The sequence below is a fragment of the Chiroxiphia lanceolata genome, chromosome 12, assembly GCF_009829145.1.
Source record: "Chiroxiphia lanceolata isolate bChiLan1 chromosome 12, bChiLan1.pri, whole genome shotgun sequence".
Lineage (NCBI taxonomy): Eukaryota > Metazoa > Chordata > Aves > Passeriformes > Pipridae > Chiroxiphia > Chiroxiphia lanceolata.
In genome coordinates this window covers 4210885-4228280 of record NC_045648.1, presented here as the reverse complement: position 1 = coordinate 4228280, position 17396 = coordinate 4210885, and the positions used below count along the sequence as shown (strand labels likewise).

General features: G+C 42.9%; 1 long non-coding RNA gene across 3 annotated transcripts in view; it reads right to left on the bottom strand.

Annotated features, from left to right (window-relative positions):
* Window positions 1-17396, bottom strand: part of LOC116793072 — a 70204-nt gene that overhangs the window by 15115 nt on the left and 37693 nt on the right. For all 3 annotated transcript variants that reach the window (XR_004359371.1, XR_004359370.1, XR_004359372.1), the window contains one exon: window positions 3881-4031. This is a non-coding gene — a long non-coding RNA (uncharacterized LOC116793072). The remainder of the gene's footprint in view (window positions 1-3880; window positions 4032-17396) is intronic.

Genomic DNA, 17396 nt, shown 5'->3' with positions numbered 1-17396 from the left:
ACAATGAGGTTTGCTGAATTCAAATGAGCCTTCAAGGCTGGTATGGAGTCCCTTTGCCAGGGACTCCATACATAGTCTGCAGCTTGGAGGAAGGGAACAGAATGCAGATAAAAAAGGAAGAAAAATGTAAAAAACTGCAGTTGCACACTGACATAGATTTGTCACGTAAAACAGAGGATTTGAAGACCTTGAAGTGACTGCAAACTGGAGAAGACCATAAATTCTACCTTGGAGTTTAGATTAAGAGGGTCTTCTGATTTAGGTATGTCTGACTACAGGTCAGCTCCTTATAAAAATTAACAGTCCATGCATCCTAATGAGACATTGCCAGAAACTCTACAACAGCACACACCTGGAAAACCAAATCACGTAGCAAACCAGTGACTACCAGAATGTGTGACTGCTTTGGATACACCCACGTGCTCAGTTCACAGCTCAGCTGCACATCTTGCTACACAGGAGATGTGAGGCATCAGCCACAGAGCTGGTGGTGTGAGGCTGTGACGCCTCCCAGGTGTTTGTAAGGTGGAGCCTGTCCATGACATCCTAGTGCCCATCTGCTGGAGGTTTCTGCTGGTAGGACAACCAAGTAAGAGCTACTGCTCCAGGAGTGCTGGAAGTCAGAACATACAGTGGATGGCCCATTAACCCAAGGCCTTCTGACAAAAGCAATCAGGACATCTTTCCAAAACTTGATCCTGGTTTCAAATCAGTCAGGCCAGCGCTCAAGAACAGGACTTAAGCATTGGGCTGTCCAGGTTTAACTAAAATGCAGAATATTGAGCAAAGGCTCGTGTCTGTGCACTGTTGGCAGAGACCTGATGGGGAAACACGAGAGCCAGGACAGGAATGCCAAGGAAGAGCACACAGCTGAAACCTGGGCTCTTTGCACAGTCACACAGGAGGCACCTCTGTGAAACCCTAATCCAGGCTTGAAGCTGATTCCTACCACCAGCAGATAGGCAGGTGGGGCTGTGACTCCAGGGAGGATGACATGGGGACTGACTGCCAAGGCAGCACATCTCATGGGAGTAGGAACTAGCTTTCAGGAGGAAAAGCCTTTTTCAGGGAAAAGCTTAATCCATTTTGGCACAAATTACATACAGAAGCAGAAAAAAAAAGAAAAGAAAAGAAAAGAAAAGAGATTCTGGAAGCAAAATTTAGGCTCTGGGAAAGAAAACTGGAAACAACAAGTATTCTCTGAAAACACTCCCAGTAAATCCATGCAGGATTAGAAAGAGAGGCAAAAAAGCCAAGGTTTAATACCTGGCTGAGAAGAAGGTTGAAAGAGCAGATTTGTCAGGAACTGAGGACACTTCTGGAAGAGAGGAGGCCCATGCCAGAGGGACAGATGTCTCTGATGCATTGCCCAAGAGCATTAAGGGCATTTAAAAACAGGAAAGTTGCAAGTAGGTTTTTACACTGGAGAACAGGGGGAAGCAAACAAGTGCAGAGGTACAAACAGCTTTGGTAGCTTCTTTGAGGACAAAGCCATGGAAATCATGTATCCTCACATAGAGGACACACCAAAGAACAGAACAAGTCAGACAGAAGGACAGAAAACAGAGTAGGTGACATTTATGCAAAGAACTATGAGAACCAAAACAATGATACAAAATGCCAGAAATCTAATAAATGAGAAATCTGGAATGTCTTCATGAGGTGAGGACATCAACTAAATGTGTATTTCAGAAAGTCAGAGGGCAGAAGACAACCTGAGAGATTCTCCCCACGTACCACCCACTGCATTTATGCCCGAATCAGATTCATATGGGGTGATTTTCTCTAAGTACAAGAGAAGACATCCTGGGAGGAATGGCTAATATTTACTCCATGCTAGATGCATCAGCAGTGCTCTGGCTGCAGAGTTAAGGCACAAAAGCAGGGTTTGTGCCTGAGTGCACTCAGTGCCTCCCTTGGGAGATGCTGCCACCTTTAACTAGCATTTGGGTCGTGTTCAGCATGCACGGGTTGGCACTGCTGAATGCAACACATTTGCTATGCTATCAGGAGAGCAAAGGCTAAATGCAAGTGTTTTGAGCTGAAGAAGAGACTCTGACAGTTTTGGAAAGGCATTAATTCCATAAAGCAGAAATAATACACTAGGTAAGAAGTTAACATACCAAGGTGGGCAATATGTTATTGAAAGGTTAACAGTCAGCAGGTGTCCTGCCCCAGGAGATGAGGAAGCAGTACTTGAAATGGTGATTGGCATGGGGAACTGAGAGTCTACAAGTTCACACCTCTGCACAGCCTTGTCTTTACACCTCTCCCTGTGCCAACAAGAAAAACTGTTCTCTTTTGAGGAGCTTCTCCACTCTGTCTCCTTGGTTTCTGCATCCCCTGATGTCCAGCTGTCCCATCACTCAGGGCCAGCTGCCCCTGTTTAGTTCCTCTGGGATGGTGCACACACTGTGTTATCTCTGATAACCAGCCCTGGCACCTGTGCCACGAGCTGAGAGTGGCTGTGTCCAAGCTGTGGAACTGAGGAGAGGAGACCTGGCCTCTGCTGGGACAGCTCCATTTTTATTGTATTTAAAATTACAGATTCGCAGGTTTTAAGTGACCTCATGTGGGGTCATCCAGCTCTCCCTCCTGGCTCAAGTCAGGATCTGCATCACTCCTGAGAAAGGAACTATGAGGAGAAAATATTCTGAGAGCAGAAAAACAATCGCTTAAACACCACTTCATTTTAACGCCTATCAGCTTTCAATCTGTATCTATGTCAGCATGGGGGTGTTTAACACAGGATTGGACAATTCCTAGAGTAATTTCAAGAACAAATTGTACCAGAGCCCCAGAAAGAGAGAGAGTTCCCTAAGAGGTATTTGGGTAACATAATCAATTCGTACAGAGAGCGGGTGTGTGTATGCAGGCGAGGACAAGAAAAGCACATGGACACACACACCCACACATCACACCAGGATGCTGCAGAATCCCACAGACATCAGCAGCATGAAAGCCTGCTTTTTCCTGCATTATTTCTGAAATTTCTCAAGCCTTCCTGTTTTGCAAAACAGAATTATTTAAAACCAGCATAGAGAAGCAGGATTGCACTATAAAGAAGAGGGGGGGGGGAAAACAACATTACCTTTATCTGAGCAAACCAGATTTTGTTTCATACTCACAAATAAAAGTTTGTAATCCTGACTTCATCTCACCCAGAGCTGCAATTTTCCAGCTCACAGGATGACAAAACTAAGTTGAAACATATATCTGAAAACACTGACAGCAGTCTGACCCCGGCTTCAGTTAAACTGATTTTTATATCTAAAACAACAGTGATTTTTTGTTTCATCTGAAGTAGCATGGGGGGGAACAACAGTGAGAGGAATGTCACAACATGGGGTGCTACAGACTGGAAGCAGCAGCTCCTTGCTGGGGTTCCCTGGTCTCTGGTGTGCCCCTGGTAAAACAATCTAAGCGGTTCTGGCCCATTGCCACGAGCCCTTTTCTCTGCTGTATGTGCAGAGAAATGTGTTACAGCATTATGAACATGTCACTGGCACTGTTAGCAGGGCAGAGATAAAACCTCACTAATCTTCAGTGCAGCAAGCAGGAAAGGATCATTCCTTTAATTATTAAGCATAAGTGAGCTATCCTCCCAAAGACAGTTTACACTGGATTGTGCCCTGCAGACTCAGCGCTCATGAGTTGATGTTGCAGAGCTTTAAAAACATTTTGCTCTCTTTCTGTAGCTGTTTCTCACTTTATTTTTAACTTTTGTTTTCTCCCTTGAACTTCCAAGCCCTCAGAATCTGAGGACAGCACGAGTGAACTCTGAACAAAGCTGGCAGCAATCCTTCCTCACCGCTCACACTTCCTCCTGCATGGAGCCCTGCCAAGCTCAGGGAGGTTTGTTAAGTCCTGCACCTCTCACCTGAGATGTGCCCATCACTCTCCCAGGAATGGAATGTGTTGTGTCCCTCAGGAAACCATATCTCAGGAACAATTTCTCCAGCAAACACATCTCCACTGGTACATCAATTCCTCAGCCCGGGCTGTAGGTGCAGAAGGAGCCAGGGGAGGATCTGTGAAATAAAAGGGACAAGATCTGAGTTTTGGCTGGAAGACCCTTTAAATTTTCAATGCCACCTGGGAAGATCTGTCCTCTCCACCACTTGGCTCCTCTGGGCTATTTGTCCACTGTGAATAAACCTACTCACTCCTTTGGAGGTCAGAAGGAAAAGCACTATATGACAGAAGGCCAGATTCAAAATAAAAAGGAAACTAAAATTAATCCTTGGAATAGAGGCCAGCCTGAATCTTGATATCTGTATAACGAATCAGGCAACGTCAACTACTCCAAAAGAATTGTGAGTGTTTAGGCTCTGGTTTAGTTTCTCTGACTGGGTGTCAAACCCTGTGCTCTTTCCAGATCACATGTTGCCATCTGTCTCTGCTTCTCACCAACTCCTTTTGGCCACATGCCACTCTAGGGCATATGGATGGATCAGCCAGTGAAGAGGAACATTACCTGAAGTTTTCTTTTCCCAGTACTCTTTTTGTGCTTCCTCAAGGTAACTGAGACTCACCTCTCCCACCCCTCATAAACATGATGCTGAGTCTGAACTAACTCCAAGTTTGGCGTAGTTCAGGATAGAGGAGAAACAGCTACAGTGCAGGCAGGGCAAGACAAGAGAACCTTTGTTTTAGGAGAGATAACTGTGGAAAAAGTGGAGGAACAAATTCATCAACATCTACTGTCTGGCATGTGAAACTGGATATTGCTTCAAGGAAGAGTGGTGCAGTGCAACTGGGCTGCTGAGAACAATCACTAGAAGATAGAGGAATGCCCTGTATCTAGGTGGATATGGATGTTCAGATCCCAAAACTTGGCTCAAGATCATCTAAGTACAGAGTACAAACACAGTAACAGCTATGCCAGTTTATGCAGCTTTAAATGACAGATGAATCCCAGAAATTTCAGGAGCTCAGAGCAGACCCTACGCACTGCACAACTTTCCCTGGTGGGGCTTTCCTCCTACTCACCCCCAGGCCTTTAACCACCTTGCAAATGTAAAGCTGAGCCCTAGACACAGGGAGAACTCCCTACCAACCCCATCCTCTCTATGCAGCCTTCCAACATCTCCTCACACCTCCTTTTCCTCTCTTGGCTCATTTGCTGCCTGAGTTTGCTCTGTGCCCTCTGTACAGCAGTGCCTCCCCTGCCAGGCAGGACACCATGTGGGTTGCAGGGCAGTGCTGGGGGCACAGAAACACCCTGGGGTGGGTTTGTAGCTGATCCCTGTCAACTTGCATCACTCCAGCCACTGAGTTATCAGCTACTGCAAACTGTCCTCAGAGAGCCCCTCACGTCATCCTTCTGCCAGCTGCCAGCCACAGGACAGCTCCTGTTCACTGCTGCAACACACAGCCAGATCTGGAACCCTCTTGTTAAATCACAGAGCTGGTCCAAGCTATTCCATGGCTTGGACTAAACCAACACATCCCTTTTGTTATTCCTTCTAAGCTCAGTCCTGTGTTTCTCTGCATATGTTAAACTGGGGGGTGAAGAGAAAGATTAACACAGTGTCTGTACTGGATTTTTTACTCTCTCAGTTTGTACTGAGCAAAGGGAGGAGGCAGATGCTTAACCCCCAGCAGGAACACATCACTGAAATCACCTTGGCAACCTCCTCTTCCTTGCCAACGTTCCTGTGAAGATCCTGCAGGCAATCTGCACAGAGCAGGCTCTGGCTCACCTGCAGTCACTTGCATCTGCGAGATCAGCTGCTTGGTGGCATCTCATCACTGTGAAGGGCTGGAGCTGCTTCATCTCAGCTCCTACTGGGTTCTGAGGTCAGCAGAAGCTGTGAGTCTCTGCTACATGGGGAAGCTCTGCGAGTAGCAGGGTCTCACAGCCTCTGCTCAGATGAGAATGCAGCTGGAGATGTAAGACAGGAGCCCCTGCCTATTACCAGAGACAGGATTTTGCTTGCATGAAAGGCAGACACTCCTCCTTCCCATCTCCTACTTAGCTAGGAACCATATTCTCCTCTAAAGCAGTGCTTATACCTAAGCCTTTCACTGCCTGCTAGTGATGTTCATAGCTGGATCCACACAGCTCAGCTTTGTGCTCCTCTCTGTGCTGAACTCCACTGAGCATTAACCACCTTGTACAGGGCTGAGGGCAGCCTGTGGAAAGCATCTTACATGTCATGGATACTACTGCCAAGAGAAGAAACAGAGTGAGGACCAAAATCAGCCTTCAGGATTTCAATCAGTGCACAGAAGACAACAAATGCAAATCAATTTTTGCACTCTAGAAAGGTTTTCTTTGCTGCCAAAAAGCTTTATGGAGGCTTCTATGGGGCGAGGGCGGGGAGTATTTCAGAAACAAGAGGTACAATGCCCCATGATTTTTTCTTCAAGAGGAAAACAGTGCTTTAAGATATTTCTTTGTATTTCTGAGCCCAGGCACACCTGCCTTTTATTGATCTACTGTACAACTGGAAGGGAGCCAACACACTCCCACAGAGCAAGACCCCACAGCACAGCACGATGCTCCATCAAACACTGGCCACCTACCCATTGTCAAGTATCCTCTGGTTGTCACTAGCCCAGATCAATCCCATGCTGTTCAGCACATTTTAGGAACTCAGGCTAATAAATCATTTAAGTGCCTCTCACTTCACAGATGGTAAATGCAGTTCAATGAAGGTAATTATAAAAAAAATTACTTCTGGAGCAAAAAAATCAAAACATGGGAATATCTGTCTAATAGAAAAGGCCTGCAAAGAGATTTGGGAGTTCTAATAATTCTGAGGAGCAGGTTAAAGGTCTCAGAGTCTGACAGTAGGTTTTCCCTCTGATTGACTGAATCGATCCTGTCCTCATGTAACAGCTCTGGGCCCCTGTATCTACCAGATTTCAGGTCCTGAAAACAGTGTTGAGAAAAAAAAATACACTTGGCTTCCCCTCACTGTAATGTGGTTGTTTTTTCCTTTGTGCAAATGCAATATCCATCACTTAGAAGATAAGATGATGGGGAGGTGCAGGTCCTACAGGGAGCAAGACCCAAACTCCAGTAACAGTGGTAGATTCAAAGGGGACTCCCAAATTCCATCTGACTTTTGTTCCTGGGTTTTGACATAACATGTTGTGGTTGTGTCATTTCAACCTATTGTTTACACTGATCTTTCTAACACGCCAGAATAAAACTCCTCAGTTCTTGGATTGTACATATAAAGGGAAGATGTCCTTCTCAGCCAGCATCACTGAAGACATATTTACAGATGGTCAAACCACTCTCTCCAGCTAAGAGGCCACAGCAAGTGAAGCCCCTTTTGTCTATCCATGTCTCCTAGTTCCAGCTTCAGATCTAAGCACAGAGATGGGCTGTGTTACCTTTTCCAGCCTTCTCTATGCAGCAAAGCCAGTTCTGCCAAACTTAGGGTTGTTACAGAATCAGTGCTCCCAATACTGCTGAGATATAAAACCAAATATTAAATTGTTGGATTTTTTTTTTTATACGTAGCATGGCAAGAAATAATTCAGCAACAGGCAAAATCCCTCCAGAGTTCAAAGCAAATTCAAAACAAAGACTCAATCAGTTTACCATTTTCCTTCTTTCTTTTTTCACCTCAGTGAAAGACAAATTCATGTCCTTCAAGCAGTTTACAAAGTTCGTCTTCTTACTCCACTTACTTTGCATTAAATTGTACACCCAGTTTTAACAAACAAACTAATTTCAAAAAAACCCCCCCACACATCCTTCACAAAAAGCTTCAGAGCTTCACATACAGCTTCATACAAAGCTTTCAGAGTAAGGGGTGTTCACCTGTCCCTTTTACTACCTAGTAAGTTGTGATCTCCATCCTCATTTAAAGGCATTATGTTGACTACCCCAAGGGTAAAACTTTTGTTTACAAAGCCCCAGTTGAGCATAAGTGGCTCTGTCTCCTCCTTACAGAGCTCAGAACAAGTAACATTTTCTTGATTGCAGTTACGATTTGAAGAGCGTGACATTTAGTGATGCATTCTGAGTGACCTTAAATCATTATGTAAAGTAAGATGTAAAAGCCAAATGTGAGATATGATTCCAGGAACTGTTAAGAGTTTAGAGATATGAATAAGTAAATCTGTTGAATAGCTTCCTTGGACCTTAGAATTTCAGCAGGCTCTCAACAGCAGCCAAAACAAAGGCCTTTTGATTGTGCAGAGTGCTAAGAGCAGCATGAGACATGAAATGCAGACACAAAAAAGAGCTAAAGTGAGGACAGTTTTGGGGAAATTTGTCGCTGTGCTGAAGGCAGGAAGGACAATCTCTATACCCAAGACCTTGGAACTGCTACTGTTTTTCACACTCCTGGAGACTCAAGAGATCTTACCTAAGACCCATCCCTGGCGTTTGAGGATTCATCCCAACTGAGCCAATAAGGCTTTGAGAATTATCTATTAGGAGTTAGCATAAGTTCTGTGATTTCATAAGTGTCTGAAGTTTTCCTGTTCAGCTTCACTGAAGTCATCAATTAAAGCAGTGCATAAACTAGGTAGCCCTGAACTCTCACTCCCTCTCCCACTTCAACAACAACTTCCATTTAATTAGCACCTCATCAGGCTGAGACATCTCAAGGGGCTTTATGAAAGCTGTCCAGTCTTATAATCTGCAGTGCCAAGGCAACAAACAAAATCAAGAAAGAAAAAAATACAAGAAAAGCCTCCATTTAGATTTATAGAACAAAAGGGTAGCAAACCACAAAACAGGATGGATTCTCAGCAGGCAAATATCAGGGACTGGGCTCTGTTCTCCATCTGCTGATACTCCACTACACCAACTCCAGGAAAAGTTTCTCCTTTTACCTAAGTAATGTTCCATATTCACATTTCTACGCCTTTTAGAGTACCTAAGAAAGAAAATCTGGAAACAAAGTTTTGACATTGCTGACTGGTAACTCCTTACTGCCCTCTAAACTGAGCTCTGTGTGTCAGCGCTATGATAAGTGAGGCTGATACTGGAGATGACATTCTTCAAATGAAAAATTAAAAACTCATCCAATATGGATTTCTCCTGATGATCCAGAGGGACACTAAAGGGCACACAACACTCTTCACAAGGCATGGGGGACAACGCTGCTGTCCGGACCATACTCGGAACAGCAGGGCTTTATGTCCTGTATCCCATAAAACAGGTGCTGGTTTCCTTTAAAGCACTGTTAACATCACTACTCTGGATCATGGGGCACATCCTGATGTTCCTACTCAGATTCTGTTCAGGTGAAACATCCAGTAAATGCTGAGGATTTCCCCTTGCCCTTACCTGATTCATTATCCTACTAAACCCCCCATTTCTGGAGGCTGTTGCAGTCAGAACATGTTCAAGCACTGCCTTCAGCAGGAAGGCAGCTGAAGCTGAAAGACCACAAGATACTAGAACTAAGGTTTAAATTGAGGAGTACACTCAAGCTTGTCAGTTGTGCCAAACTATTATTAGAAACACTGATAAGGAAATAAATCATGGCTGGGCTTCACGAACGAAGATTTGGGAAGGCTCTATCCACATTTGTTACAAAGGAAATAAATAGATACTTTTAAAAATCACATTTCAAATGCCTTCTCTCATAAAATTCTTTGCTAGGCATTGACCTCACTGAATTTTATTATATGTTGCATCCAGCTACATTAATAAAAGTGATGTCTAATGTATTAAATTCATGTCAAAAGAAATGATAACTTTAAGAAAATCTTTTCTAAGGGGAAAATGCAATTTTAATGACATCAAAGCATAGATTCATAAGAAGAACATGCACTCTGGTTTGATGACAAGAAGATAATCAAGAGCTCAGGCATCTTCCTGATGTACAACAATGAACCAAATAAATTATACATTTGGGGGGAAAAAAAAAAAAAAAGAAAAAACCAACAACCCAAAGGAGGACTAAGATTACAAAATTAAAATCACAGTCTAATCTCAGTATTATTTCTGAATAGTCAGGGTTAATGAGCACACGTTACTGGAAAAGATTCAAAGGCAACAGGGAGAGAACAGTTAAAAATCAATTAGTAAGAATCGTTCTGCTTTAAATATACAAAGTATGTACAAAATGAAACAATGTCATAAAGAAAAAAAAATTAAAAGACCACAGCAAGTTATAGTTTCAACAGAGCTTCACTGATATCAGAACTGTGTTTTTAAACACAGATTTCTCCTCTCTTCAAGGATAATATTCAAGAGCTCACGGTTTGTGGCTGTAGAAAAAAAACATCCTTGAACACCTTTTCACATTATTCCCTTTTCTCCCTCTTGGCTTCTGTGATGCCACTAAACTCAGGATGTACTTTAGTTCAGAAAGATCTACTGGCCTGTCACCTTTCAAAATATCCATCAAGCCATTTTTGTAACACATTGGGGCGAGGAAAGGGGAAACCAGATTTGAAGGTCTTGTCAAAGCTCATAGTAATTTATGACGTGAATGCAAAGTGCCTCTGACAGCAAGAAACTGCTTGCCATGAAACCACTTTGCAGTGAAATAAATACTACAAACTAAACTGGGATGCCAAACTTCTTGGCACATCCTGCCAGGGGCTGTGCAATCCACTGCCCTCTTTTGTCCCTAATTTTGGCCACCTCTGAAAGAAGATTGTGAGAATCCTGACTCTGAAGAGCTTATCAATGTTAATCAGTGGAACACTCTAAAGGAAAGGTAAAGCCATCTTCACTTTTCACCCTTTACTAAAAGCACACCCCATCCTGCCTTATTTAAGCACTGCTCAGGTTACCACAGCACACAGAAGAACTAACAACAGAAATTCTGTTGAGTTTGGTACCACACACATATCATGAGAGAGGGGAGGTGTAAAGGCTTGAGAAATCATCTTCTAATATCACCAGATGACACAGGAATTCTTTCTGTCCCTCATTTCAGGGTCAAGAACTAAGAGTGCTCCATTTCTGGCAAAGGTGGGAGTTGAGACAAGTCTTCCAAGTGCCTTAGTTATAATTCAAATTAAGTAGGACTAAAACATCACATACAGCAACAAATACTAGCAAGTAAATAAAGTCTACAGATGTAGATAAAGAAAAAGTAGAACTGGCTAAAAATTTTCCATGTTGGATGTGGAAGAGTTCTGTGGAGATTTGGGTTTTAATAAAAGAAAGCTTTAATAGAAATGTCCTTTTCCTGGGGAAAAAAAAAAAAAGATGGTGTGGATAACACCACAAATAAATAGCTTCTAGCTCTGATAAATAACCACTCACAACACTACATTTGGCAAAGCCTCTGCAGAGAACACATTACTTTATTACTGGTGTTATTTCTACAGAAATAGGTTTGTATCAGCACTGTCACGGAGCAGCCTAATCTTGCCCCAGATTTTTGGGTCAGAAATGAATGTATAGTACAGATGTCCCAGCAAGGATTGCTGGGCAAGTCAAGGAAGCAAAGCAGTGCAAACACAAAGCTGTGATGCAAGGAGAGGGCACTTCAAAACAGGCAAATCCAACCCAACACGGAGGGAACAACCAAGCAGCTCAGAGCCAGACTGGTGAGATACTGTGAGTGGTGGGCTCTGAAGAAGCAGAGACTCTGGAAAGGACAGCTGAATACAGTGTTTTGGGAACTCGGACCTCACAGAGCTTCCAATAATTGGCAATGAGCTCCTACTAATTGGCAATCATTTCAGCACAGTGTTCAGAGGACGCAGAATAAATGAGACAGACGATGTGTTTTCCTGTCTTACCCCAAGACTGAAGGATGGTTGAGGAAACCGAAACACCTCCATGCCTGGTGAAGTGGAAAAGGGGTTACAACAGCTGCTGTAACTCCATACAAGTATTACCCAGCCAGCACTGAAAAGAATTCAGAAGAAAAGTCAAGATTAGGTGCCTCACAGAGCAGCCTAAATCACCAACCTGTGGATTGTCCCCAAACACAACTGAGACTGGAAAAAAATTCAGCTGTGAGGAAAAAAAGTCAGAAATTCCTTTTGTAAGCCCAGTGGCATGGGGCTGATTAGAATTGCAGGCAGCAGTTTGGGGCATTGTTTGTTCATATTTTGTCCCTAAATCTGAAAACTGCAATAACATTTCATATTCCCAAAGAAGATTCAGAAGCAGAGAAAAGATAGTCAGGGTGATCCATACAATGACCTTTTATTCCTTATCTCTCTCCCATTTAATCAGGGAAGGTTATTAATGGAAACAACCCCAGGTTTTATTGGCCCTTAATGCCAGAGTTGCTTTTCAAAATTATTCAAGAGATGCCAGATGCAAGTCATCTTATTCAGCCAAGTAAGAGTGAGACTAACTTCCCGTGCTAGTAGTAAAGCTAAAAAATTGTCTGAGCCATGAAAACTTTGAGTTTTAAATAGTGAACATTACTTTAGGCTATGCCTTTATTTTCAAGTTTCAGCTATTTATCTTTTTAATTGTGCCAGAATTCAATTTTTAAACTGAGTTCGATCGGGTTTGGATGATTTTATGTATTTGTCAGCCCAAGGTCAGAGTTTGGATGAATGCCTTATTAGTTTAAGGGTTTTAACAAGTAGCATAGGAGCTGGGGATTCCATTAGTAGCAGACAAGCCAGAGTCTTTTAATACTTAGGATGTTTTTTGGGATCCAAATGTGTTTTGGTTGCTATGGAATGAAGTCTCCCGTAGAAAAAAAAAACACCCTGGGGCACTAAGTCCACATTCTGGGGATGTACTGGCAGCAGAAAAATAACACTGTGCCAGTTGTAGGCTTTTGCATTTTTACAGTGTTTTGTGTGCAAAGGGATGGAACCAAGATAAATGGTTGCAGATGGCTGAAACCAGAGTTCAGAAAACAAAGTGAGTTTACCTTGTGCATTGCACATCCACACTGCAGATGTTCCTTGGTTAGCAGGGCCTGCTGAAACAATTCTAAAGGATTGCTTGTAAAACTGGCTCAGGGATGAAACCTGCTAAAGCCATCAGTATATCCCAATTTAAAAAACATCATCAGCTCCAGCTCATTTTCAAGGCTTTGTGATCATGATGTAATTGGAGCTTTTGCCTTCATCTTCCTTTGGGTTGCCTCTGTTTCCTAAAACACTGAGGAAGAATAACCTAGTGAGGGTTATCCCTCATCATCAACACAGGACTCTTCAGAACACAAATGCAGACATGCAGATATTAGAGGGGACATCCTTAGAATTAAAACCCACAAGAAGAAGATCCGGATTCTAATCCCACTTTTTCTCCAATGAGGACAATTCATGTCAGAAAGGGGTCTAATAGAATCGGAAAAGATTCAGAGAGACAGTATGGAAAACCTGCATGAGGAGGGCTCCTACAGACTCTTTAGGATTTCAGCTTCAAAAAGGGATTACACAGAATTTATTTTAGGAGCCTATAAAATCATGAGTGGTCTGGAGGGGTGGGAGAGAAATGGACTGTTCCCATCTCTTCCAATATAAGAGTGAGATAAAGCCCATGAAAAGTACATTCAAACAGGCAAAAGGAGGTTGTTCTTCAAGTAACGGAAAACAAACGTGTGGAACCCCACTAAGGGCATCATGAACACAAAGAATTTACAGGACTTCAAGGGAGGCTGGGCCAGGATTGGGAAGAGAGATCCAGTCTAGAGATTCTGAATTTATCCACCTCTTTCAGTGACTCCAGACCTAGTGCCTTCCAGGGCATTTTTCCCAGTATGTAGCACATCACCTGACTCCAAATAGTTTTCCTTGTTCTCACTATTATGTGGTACCTCTGTCTCCTGACTGCCCAAAATGCCAGAGCTTGTGGTTATCAAGGACAGGGATTAGATAAAGATGGCTCTTCTTCTCAGTTTTGCCTCTTATGCCTCTAATGTAAGAAGAGGTCACATACTGATACAATAACTAAGGATTTCAAAGGGGATTTCAGCAACTTTGAGAGTAGTAGTATTCAAGCACAAGAAGGAGGCTTAAGCAAAACAAAAACTACCTGTGAAGACAAGTTAGTTCTTCTCTGAGATTAAGAGCTCTTTGAAGGGTAGTTAGAAACAAGGCCTACAGAAATGCTTCACGACAGAAGTGCATGGGGGAAGCATGTTTATGTAGCAACACACAAATTTTAGGGAGGAGGAATTCTGAAGTCCCATAAAGTATTGTTTGTTTCTAATAAGAGGCCTTGTTTAACCAGCTAGAAGGTAATTCAGTAACAGGGAAAAAAAATTAAAAAAAAAAAGTAGAATTCTCCACTAAACTTAAGATTTATCCCTGTAAATCCAGAAGGCAGAAACTGTGGGGTTCATAATTCTGCACATACACAGAGTCAAAGCCAACACTCCCAGGGTATTTTCATGTACAAGAGTTCACGACCAAAATGGAGCATAACCTGGTACTGTTCATCACTGAGAGACTCCAGTCAGGTTATTCAAGGCTTCCTACAATAAGATTAATAACAAGGGACACACTGAGCCTGGAGCAAAACAGCATCTAGGTCAGGGCAGGATAACTTCCACTCTATCACAATGGCTTCATGAACTTCCGAAGAGCTCAAGTAGATGCAGAGAGGTACTGAATAACTCAAAGTTGTCAACAGTTACTCAACACAGCATGTATTTAGGAATTCAAAAGGGCATTTTCATTATGGAACTCAGGGGAAATGGCTTATTGTTCACTTCAAGAGGAACATTGTGCACTCATTGGAAGGTACCTTTTGCTGCACAGAATTTCTCAGTAATGTAGTGACAGAGAGAGGATGTTTAGTGTAAATCACGTAGGGGCAAAAAAAATGTTCCTGCACTAAAGAGACAACAATAGGTTTTGGAACATCATATTTGCCCCAATTCATGCTCGATGGGGCATGATGTCCATTGACCTTCCTGTTAAAGCAACATGTGCCTCAAGTTTCAGAATAAAACAAATTACCCTTAACATACATTGTGCTACACAAAACGAAAAGAGAAAAAAAAAAGAGAGGCAGGGCCAAGAAGCAATGGCAGACAGAAGAGACAGAGATACTTCTGTATGAGCAACTTTTTCCAAAGATCAGCAATCTCACTAAACAGATATTCATCTACAGCATTTGCTTCCGTAACCTCCTGTGACAGCAAGTTCCTGTGCTGCGTGAGAAAGCGTTTCTTTTTTGCTGCCCCATGTTCACTGCCATTGATTTCATTGACTGACCCTTTTAAATCAGTCAGTGCAAATATATAAAGGGCATCTGATAGGGTTCCAGAGTGACATAACTGGACATAATATAGCCTAGTGTGACAAGCTGCTGAAGTTTGAAGAAGATATTCCCAGTTCCAGGCAGATATCAAGGGTGAACTGAGACAATCCCAGGTCCTTTGTTCAGACCTGTGTGATGTGGCACCACCTCGCCAACTTCTCTCCCCCTGCTGTCCTTCAGGAACTTCCAGGTGGAAGGTGAAGGGGGGAATTGATCACTTTAATATTTACCTTGAATGGCAAGGTCTTTGATGGTTTGTGCAACTGCTGAAAACCTGTGGGGAGGAAGTTCCAACGCTCCAAAGTCTCACCCATCTTCCACCTGTGGCATTCCCAGTGCCCACGCCACGGGGCTGGAGAACACTGAGTAAACGCTTACACTGCCGTCGGAGTGGAGGTATAAGGACAGCTGATTTTTAAGTACCAGCACATGGTGCTCTGTGGATTTTAACAGCTCCTCCAGCACATGGAGCACGTGCTGCTCTCTCAGTTGCAGTTGCTGACAGAAGCTGCTGTTTTCACAGGTTGTTTTCTTTCTGGAACAAGGTCAAGGCTTGAAGGGCCGCCAGGAAATGAGAAGGATCCTGTCCTTCCTGCCTAACTCTTAATGCTTTTTTTTTAAGTATGACATCATACCTTACAAATCAAGAGAGCTTGTGATTGCATGTGCAGAGGTGGTTTCATTGTGTAACACACCATAGTCAGTAATGCAGGCACTGAGCAGCCACTCATGTGGGAGATTAACAACTTCAAACAAAGCCTGATGTGCTTTCTTCATTGAAACCCCTCATTCTCTTCACCAAATTCTCTTTGTAATTAGATGAATGTTTCAGTCTCTTCAGACAGATGTGGAGGGGGACAGTTACAACTGAAAGATGGGGGCATGGGCACCACTTAAATTTAGCAGGACTGTAGGTGTCTCACCTGGGTGATTGCATTCATTAACTAAGAGTGGAAAGACATTGGCTTTTTCAAAGTGTGACTTAAGACCTGATACTAAAAGCAAGTTCAGCTTTCTCCATTGATTATACAGGAAGCAAAGGGGAACTCCCCTTCTAACCTCACATTACAGGCAGGTGACAATAGTCTCAGTGTGTCACAGAATTTAACAACAATTTGTTGTTTGTTATAAGAGTGATTCCTGCACAGAAGAGAAACAGGAGGTGGAGAACTGTTTGCATAACATCAGTTAGAGATCCCAGTGCATCATCATCGGTGACCTGAACTCACACAGCACTGTACAACAAAGAGGGGGACAAGAAAACCGGTTTATCACCTTGTCAGAAGTTTGCAAGAAAATTCTCTGTCAGTGAAAAGTGCACACTTACAACTATGTTTAGCAACAGTAAGTCTAGAGACATAAAAGAAATAAATAGAAGCAAGTTCAAGAATGCACCAAGCTAGATGGCTTCTTTTATGTCATTTGTCTAGGTTGCCAAGGTTCCTACAAAATCCTCATATGAAAACTGTAGAAGAAAGAAAAGACACAGCTAGACAATCCTGCTGATGCAGATGATAAGGTAGTTCAGTACTTCTGAAAGCAAAGGCTCCATTTAGGAGTATGGAATTTATTATGTGAAATCCCTTTCCAGCACCGGGTAAAAGCAGGAGAGTGGAGGGACCATTCCATCCCACACATCTTACCCTTCCTGCATTACCACATGCAGAGCAAATCTCAACAGTCTGCCCTCCTTGTGGTTTCTGGGCTGGGAATTAAACCAGACAAAACTCCCCAATTTTAGCATCCCAGCAAGAAAAGGGAACCCTATCTCTTGCCTACTCATTTGTAACATACATTACAGGAATAAAAGTAGATACTTAAATCCTAAATTGTCCTTCATCCTTATTCTTTTCCACAGGAAAATCTTTCCCACCACCCAAGCATTCCTACTGCTACTTCCCAAGTGTAAGAGGAAGTGAACACAGGATGTTACATTTGCCCTGCAGGTGCCCAGCTGAGCTGGAATCTGTTCCTGTCCATCTGCTCAGGTTTTCTGCTGTATGTGACACATAAAGTTACAAGATTAAGGACCATCTACTGTTATTTTAACTGTAAGAAGGCTGGTTGAGATTACCTGGAGTGAAAGGTATCAGGTTTCTAGGAACCTATGCAGAAAAACACAGTAATTCTACAAGAACAGTTTTGCATATGGAAACTCAGAGTAGGATTCATTAAATCTCAATAGCATTCCTCTTTTCTCTTCCTAGAGCTCACCAAAGAAGCTCTAACTTGCTCCTACTTTTAAGGTTCTGGCAGGGTAGCTCCTCAAACA